The following is an 8,076-nucleotide window of genomic DNA, read 5'->3' as shown; positions in this document are numbered from 1 at the left end:
GAGTTGTGAGAGATCTAGAGCTTTGTTTTAGGGTTTGATCGGTGAGATTTGTAACTCTATTTGTATTCTCTTGATTTCTTATAGTAAGAACTCCCCCCTCCTTGCCCCGTGGACGTAGGCAACTTGCCGAACCACGTAAATCTCTTGTGTTATTTGATGATTGTGCTTGTTTATTTGGTTGTGATCTCTCTTGCTCGGATTGTGTGATTCGACCACTTCCGCGCCGCACATAACAATTGGTATCAGAGCTTCGGGTTTGACTTGAGGTTTGTTTGAAGGATTCGCTGAAGGATTCCTATTTGAAGAGTTAGATCGACAACATGAGTGAAGCAAGCACATCAGGATCGTCTCATACGAAGACAATACATAGTTTGAGCATCAATAACATGAAGATCGATATTCCGAAGTTTGATGGTAAGATCAATTTCGGTTTGTGGATATGCCAGGTGATGGATGCGTTGGACGCTCAAAACTTGGAAGAGACTCTTGAGTTACAAGAGAAACCTGCCGAGATGGAAGCTAAGGTTTGGAAGAATATGAATAGTAGGGCGTGTGGAGTTATTCGGTCATGCTTGACGCCAGATCTTATTTATGATGTGATGAACGAGACGTCGGCGAAGAAGATGTGTGAAACACTTAATGAAAAGTATCTTACTAAGAGCATTGAGAATCGGCTTCACTTGAAGAAGAGGTTTTACCAGTTTAAGATGAAGAGGGGAGTTTCCATCATGGAGCATGTTAACAACTTCACGAAGCTACTTTCAGACATGACCAATGTGGATATTATGGTTGAGGATGAAGATAAGGCGATGCTACTTTTGTGTTCGTTATCCGAGGATGATTATGGTACTTTTGTTCTCACTATGATTAATGGAAGAACTACTGTTAGCTATAAGGAGGTGACCTCAGCGTTGGTGAATTATGAGTTGAGGAAGAGTGTTGATGAGTCCTCCGAGAAGGCATCGGGAGATGCATTAGTAGTTCATGGCCATGGTTCAAACCAAAGCAGGAGGTCGCAGTCTAGAGGTGCACATCGTGGGATTCGTAGGAATCAGTGTGCCTTTTGTAAAGAGGATGGGCATTGGAAAACCGAATGCCCAAAGTTAGATCGAGCCGAGAAGAATAAGGGGAAAAGCTGTACAAGCTTCAGAGGTGAATATTATCAAGACTAGTGGCAACAATTCAGATTCAGATTCTTCGGGCTATTCATTGTCTACACTTCCGTCAGTTTGTGTTGCTAACTTTACAGAGTGGATGTTGGATTCGGGTGCTTCATACCACATTTGCCATAGGAGGGATTGGTTTTCCAGCTTTTTAAAGTTGGAAAGAGAGGATATTGTGCTCATGGGTAATGGACATGCATGCTCTATTGGTGGTATTGGTACCGTTCGTATTCGGATATATGACAGAGTGATTCAGGAGTTAGAAGGAGTGAGGTTCGTTCCGTAGTTGTCGAAGAACATCATTTCATTAGGAGCTTTGGTGGCATCTGGCTATAAAGTAACATTGGTGGATGCACGTTTGAAGGTCACATTGGGGTCCATGATTGTGATGAAGGACGTCAGAAGGAGCAATTTGTATTATTTGCTCGGAAGCACGACGATTGATAGGGAGATGACGACTTCATCAGATTTGGCTAGACTGTGGCGTTGTTTGATAGTTGGGTTATTTGATTGGTAATACCGTGCATAGGTTATTGAGGAGTACTTTGACCTGCAGTTTGAAGTCCTGTGAACCCATTGGTATGAGCGAGAAGACCAAGGTGGAGTTTGGCACTTCTATCCATCATTCGAGGGGTTTTCTGAGGGGTGTTCATTCAGGCATTCGGGAGCCTTCCAAGGGAGCATTATTGGGAGGTAATAGGTATGTGGTTTCCACAGTGGGTGATTGATCTAGGCATTGGTGGGTTGCAACAAAGTCTCGTTGGTGTGAAGTCCTAGAAGCCCGCAACAGATGGAGGAAGTGTGTTGGTAGAAAGGTAACCCGACGTTCTGATTATGGTAGGGGTTCTTTCTTGCATTTGTGCCGAGCTCATGGCAATAGGAGACACTTCATTGGTGTGGAAACTTTGAGGCAACAAGGCGAGATGGCAGATTTGGGCAGCTGTTCCTTTCTGGAGGAGGATCGGCGTTTGATGTCAACCATTAGCATTAGTGTGCAGGCTACGACAGGTTTGGGCCGTCTCATGTATAGGTTGCCGACTGCTGCATGTAGAGATATGGGATCTGGTGGATCTGCTTTAGATTTTGGGTTGCGTCAGATGTTTGGCTACCCAGCACCTGGTCACATCGTGGATGTGAGATTTGATCCGATAGCACATTTGGGATTCAGAGGCGTGTTTGATTATCAGGTATTGGCTTCTGACTTTGTTCTGAGCAGGTATATCACGTTTGACTCTCGGCAGGTGGAGAGTGGTGATCAGATCTTTGGGACATCGCAGTGGGTGGAGAGTGATGCTACTCTACGTTGGGTGGAAACTCCAGATCATACTGCATCATTTAGGATTCCAGCTGATGTAACACAGATTGGGAATCATATTGATTTGGATGCAGATGATAGGTTGATTGATTTGAGTACAGCTGATAGATGTAGTCTGGATATGGCCATTGGTTCATCTCAGGTGGAGATGTTTGGATTAGTTCAGTTTGAGGCCATTGGAGGTGCTATCAGCCGCAGACTTGATCGTGATGTTGGAGAAGGGTTGCGAACTCTTCTAGTGGATTGAGGCTTTTGGAGGCCATTTGGGTGAACTACGTTCGGCTTGATTCCTTGGGCAAGACGATACGTAGGTAGTCTTTCAGATGCAGCCGGTTTGATCAGTTGATTCAGATGGGGGGAGATCGCGTTTCAGCTCTAGATTGGTTCCCTGACTTGTTGAGGGACTATTGGATGATTTGGTGTCAGCTCAGTTTTGGTGGAAACATTCACCGAGGTGGAGAATTGAAGAAATTACAGAAACTCAGAAGAATCAGTCAAACCAGGCGGCTTTGGGCTGGGCCTTTTGGATTTTGACCCGTTTCGTTTCTGAGTTATATATAACTCAAAACCTGATTGTTTAGGGTAACTCAAGGACGATTTTGAGCAGCCTTGAAGAGAGAATTGTTACATCCAATTGTGGGAGAGTTGTGAGAGATCTAGAGCTTTGTTTTAGGGTTTGATCGGTGAGATTTGTAACTCTATTTGTATTCTCTTAATTTCTTATAGTAAGAACTCCCCCCTCCTTGCCCAGTGGACGTAGGCAACTTGCCGAACCACGTAAATCTCTTGTGTTATTTGGTGATTGTGCTTGTTTATTTGGTTGTGATCTCTCTTGTTTGGATTGTGTGATTCGACCGCTTCCGCGCCGCGCACAACACTAGCTCCATAATTTCCTTAAATTGCTTGTTGATTGACGTGGAAAAGTTTTGCTAGTGTTTTGTGGAGAAAGCAATTATGAGGTCGTGCAGAGTGGAGAATTATATTGTGTGATAAGGTCAAAATGGAACCGTTGTGCAATACTACACCCTAAACTAAAACATAGGTTCTATCTCTTCTCTATTATTTACTTCTTGTCAAAAGCTAAAATTTCTATCGTGCTTTGTTTTTAATTTAACCTCTTCCTTTTGGATTATATAGGATTCTAATAATATTAACTAAACCTATATATCGAACCCTTTGCTTTTTGTAGTTGATTTACTTTGAATTACTTTCTTTTTTAATTAACCGTCTTTGATGGATTTGAACACTTATAATTAACAAAGGAAGAACAAGATAAGTAATTATTATATGTTTAATCTCATAACTTAAAGTATCTATATATATTAATGGTCAATCTCAACCACTTGAATAATGTCGACAGATCATGCTTAGTTCGCTTTCTATTTTTATCTAGCCATCATTGCTTTAAATCTACTAAGAAAATGGTCAATGATGAATACAAGTTGATGTTGTCACAAACCCCACAATAATCACTTACCAAGAAACAAAATTTAACACATTGTCTTGAATTTTTTAAGCAAATCTAACCTCGTCTTCTCAATTCCAGAGAAAGGATATAAAACAAGCTTGAAAGCTACCTTTTAACATTACTTCAAGCTGTCACAAAACCAACCATGAGATATTAATAAATCACCTTGGCATGGTATAGGTGTATCTCAACCTCTTATTGATGTGCTCCCATTTTGTGTGGTTGAAGTTAACCAAAGCGTGAGTCTACGGAGTATCCACGTCACTGAATATGAGTATGGTTGATGATATGTCTTGGCTAGGGACTAGTCACAACCAATAATGGGGTACATTAACATTTGGAAAATCTTATAAAGCCTAATGGATTAGAGTTTATAATTTAGTTAAACAATATCATATGCGGTGTTTGGAGAGAAAGTTGATGTATTCATTGTTGTGTTCATTACAACTTCAAACGTTACAATGAAAACAAAAGTTAGTCATTTTATAAGACCCTTACACAATGAAAACAAAAAAAAGTACAACTCTCGTCAAACAATGCAACGGGTGTTTATCGCCTGCTGCTTGCGTGAGATCTTGGCCTGTGACGGGGACGTTAGTATCCATGGACTACCAGACGATCAGATCAAATCCGGAGCTTCGTTGATTCGCGAAGGAATCAAGAAGCCGAAGCAATTATCTCGGCAACAGCGAGATAATCACTCTTCTCGAGATCACCGCAACGGGCAATCTCAAGGGAATGAATCGGGACGTGTAGATCTGACGAGCTCCTCTTTTTTATGGTGACGAACTCGATCTGATCTCTTTCTCCCTTCTAAAATTCGTGCTCCTTCAGTCTTCAGTTTAGCAGGGCTTCGCCAACGCTCGAGAATTCCAGATCTAAAAAAATGAAAGCACTGGGGCTGTATTTATAGGCTTCGGGAGCTCTGTTTTCGGATAAGAACGGTTGATTCACTCTTATCCTCAGTTGTAATAACTTAACCACGTTCTTGGATGATATCTTATCAGTTAGAACAAATCGAGACGGTTAACTGTCGAAAAACAGCTTAAATCTATCAAAAATATCATTTTTTGGGCTGCGAACACCCGTGGGTGTCTCGCCCAAGCATTGGCCGAGACACCACTTGGTTCTTGGCCAAACTTTGGCCTGGACCTGGTTTCACGCGTTCCGTCCGTTTCCCCCGTATCTTCATCGTCCGAACTCGGAATTACGTGGTTCAAGGTGCGTCGGAAAGCTAACGATGAGATCTATAAGCTCCCATGGTTGAATCACATGTGAAGTAGACAGGACATGAGGGGTGCTTCGTCTTTCGTAAGTAACGCGGAGCTCCCGGTCCATTCGTACGTGTTCCCATATCCGAAGTTCCGTTGCTTCGCATGGTTCGTCGACTCACTTCATGCGCTTGTCGTTGTCAAATGAGCTTCTGCGACTCGGATAGCGACGTTCATCATCTTCTCTCTGTCTCGAGCCACGTGCGGGGACCTATAGGTAATTTTTGACGCCTACATGCAGAAGTCCCTTTGAGAGGAGGAAAAATGACAATAAGATTTTATTCTGAACCACTATAAAACTCTCTCGTCTCGCTAAGTTTATCTTTATCTATGGTAGTAATTATTGTTTAATTATTTTATTTATTTCTGTTGCAATATTTGTTAATTAATCATTACCTCTCTTTTTTATCGAAAAAGTGTAGCAACCCTATCTAGTCCCCTCGTATGCTTGCATCTAGATCATAACATTCAAATGTTTTAACAAGATGATGAGATATTATGTTTTATTTATTAGTAAATTAATTCAATTGCGCATGGCATGTTGTCGCAGCACAGTCCTAGAATATATAGGGAAAACTTTCAGAGTTTGATAAATGTAAACATAAAACAATATTTAGCCTGACTACTGCAAAACCAAAACCTAAATAGATTAAAATCCAAAAACTTCAAAACACGAATAACTACATGATCTGGGTCAAACATATAGCCAGAAAAGAAAATAATACAAAATAGTTCAAATATAAGCCGAAGTCCCAATAATAATAATAACAATAACAACAACAACAACTCCAAAACAGAATATTTTAAGCCTGAAAATTCCAAATAGATTTTACTCAATTGGGCATAGAATAAAGCTCGAAATTCGAGCTTTCCGATGATCAATCCTGAATTACCTCAATACAACATCCGGATCAAAAGTTATAGTTGTTAGAAATTAGATGTGTAGATCCTCCCCTCTTGAGCTACATCAGATTTTCTACTGCAATAAGCTATTGTGAACAAGTTTTCTCCAACCTCCAACACCAATAAGTCTCGGTTAATTCTCATCCTCCAAAACGAAAATTAAATGTCTTTGCGACAAAGTCTAGATATAATAAGAAATATTTTCCCTTTGAGTTTATGAATGCACGTCACGTTACATAACAAGCTGGATTTGTTCACATCTCCCTATATGTGTATCTGTGACCATCAAATGATGAAGTGTCTCTTGTTTGGAGCCACTTGGGATATCTCAAATCAATATATTACCAATGGTCATGGGAGAAAAGCTAAGATATCCTTATCTTCTCATGAAATCAAGAAAAGCCTTAAATATTCTTTTGATGGAAATATGTTGTGAGCAAGAATCCCATGCTAATGATACTTTATGGAACGGCTAGACGTGGGCATCATGCTAGAGGGTTTTGGACCACTTTGTTTTGCTCACATTATAATGACACCCAGGTTTCAATTTACACCATTTTTTATTTGCTACGTGTGATTTTTTTTCCCTGGACTTTTGGGATAATTTCCATTAAAATGTGATGCAGGTGGTGAGTGAACCATATCTTTCTGTTCGCATCGTTATCCATACGTGACTACGTCAAATATTTTGTTTGAGGATGGAGTCGGCTGTGAAGCAACTTGTGATAATGTTAATTTGTTTTTCTCTGATTACAGGGTGCGAATCACATTTGTCTCGCTGTCTTATCCTTTTCATTTAGACCTGGCCCCCTATATGCGATCACAACATATAATTGAAAACAATTATTATTTTTTCAAGGAAATGCTTTTAAAGGTAAATTTCAGAAAACTCTCCTTCTTTGGCCAATTTTGATATACTAGTATAAAGCACGTGCAAAGCACGTGGGCATACTATTTTTCGTCTTCAATTCTTCTTCTTAATTTGAGTGCAAAATTATGAAAATCCGTTTATAATAATATAAATTCTTAAATTAAATAATTAATAAATTTTTATATTAATAAATAAAGTTGTGTATAAAGAATTTTATGAGTAAATTTTATATTTTAGATAATTATTAAAATTTAATCATAATTTATTTAGATACTTATCACAAATTAAGTAATTAGTTAATATTATAATATATAATATAATATTTTTTATTTGTAACTTAGAGTAATTATAATAAATTATATCCTATTTATAACTATTCTTTGAGTGCAAAATTATGAAATTACTTTTATAATAATATAAATTCTTAAATTGAACATTTAACAAATCTTTACATTAATAAATAAAGTTGTGTATATAGAATTGTATGGGTAATTTTTATATTTTAGATAATTATTAAAATTTAATCATAGTTTATTTAGATACTAATCAAAAATTAAATAATTAGTTAATATTATAAAATATAATATAATATTTTTATTTGTAACTTAGAATAATTATAATAAATTATATCCTATTAATAAATACTCCTATTTTCAATATTTATATGTAGTATAATTATAGTACTATTATTCACTCTAATGTATTAAATAATAGTGTAGTTTCTTAGTTAAGCGATGATATTAAAATAATTATATTACTATTAAATATTTTAAAAAATTATTGGTATTTATTGAATGATAATAAACTTTTTAACAATATTTAATAGTATCATATTTTATTTATAATAATATTTTATTATTTTATTATAATTTACAAATAGGAATTTAACAATTTAATAACATATTTATAAGTAGGGTGGCAATATACTTTTTAAGAATATTTAACAATGTATTATTTTATATAGAATATTATTTTAGTAAAATTTATAAATAGGTATTTAGCAATTTAATAATATACTATTTAATAAATTATGTATATTTATTTTATGAAATATTTTATTAAACTAATAATTTTATACTATTTTA

The sequence above is a fragment of the Asparagus officinalis genome, chromosome 9 (genome assembly GCF_001876935.1).
Source record: "Asparagus officinalis chromosome 9, Aspof.V1, whole genome shotgun sequence".
NCBI lineage: Eukaryota > Viridiplantae > Streptophyta > Magnoliopsida > Asparagales > Asparagaceae > Asparagus > Asparagus officinalis.
Note: the sequence above shows the minus strand (reverse complement) of the source record.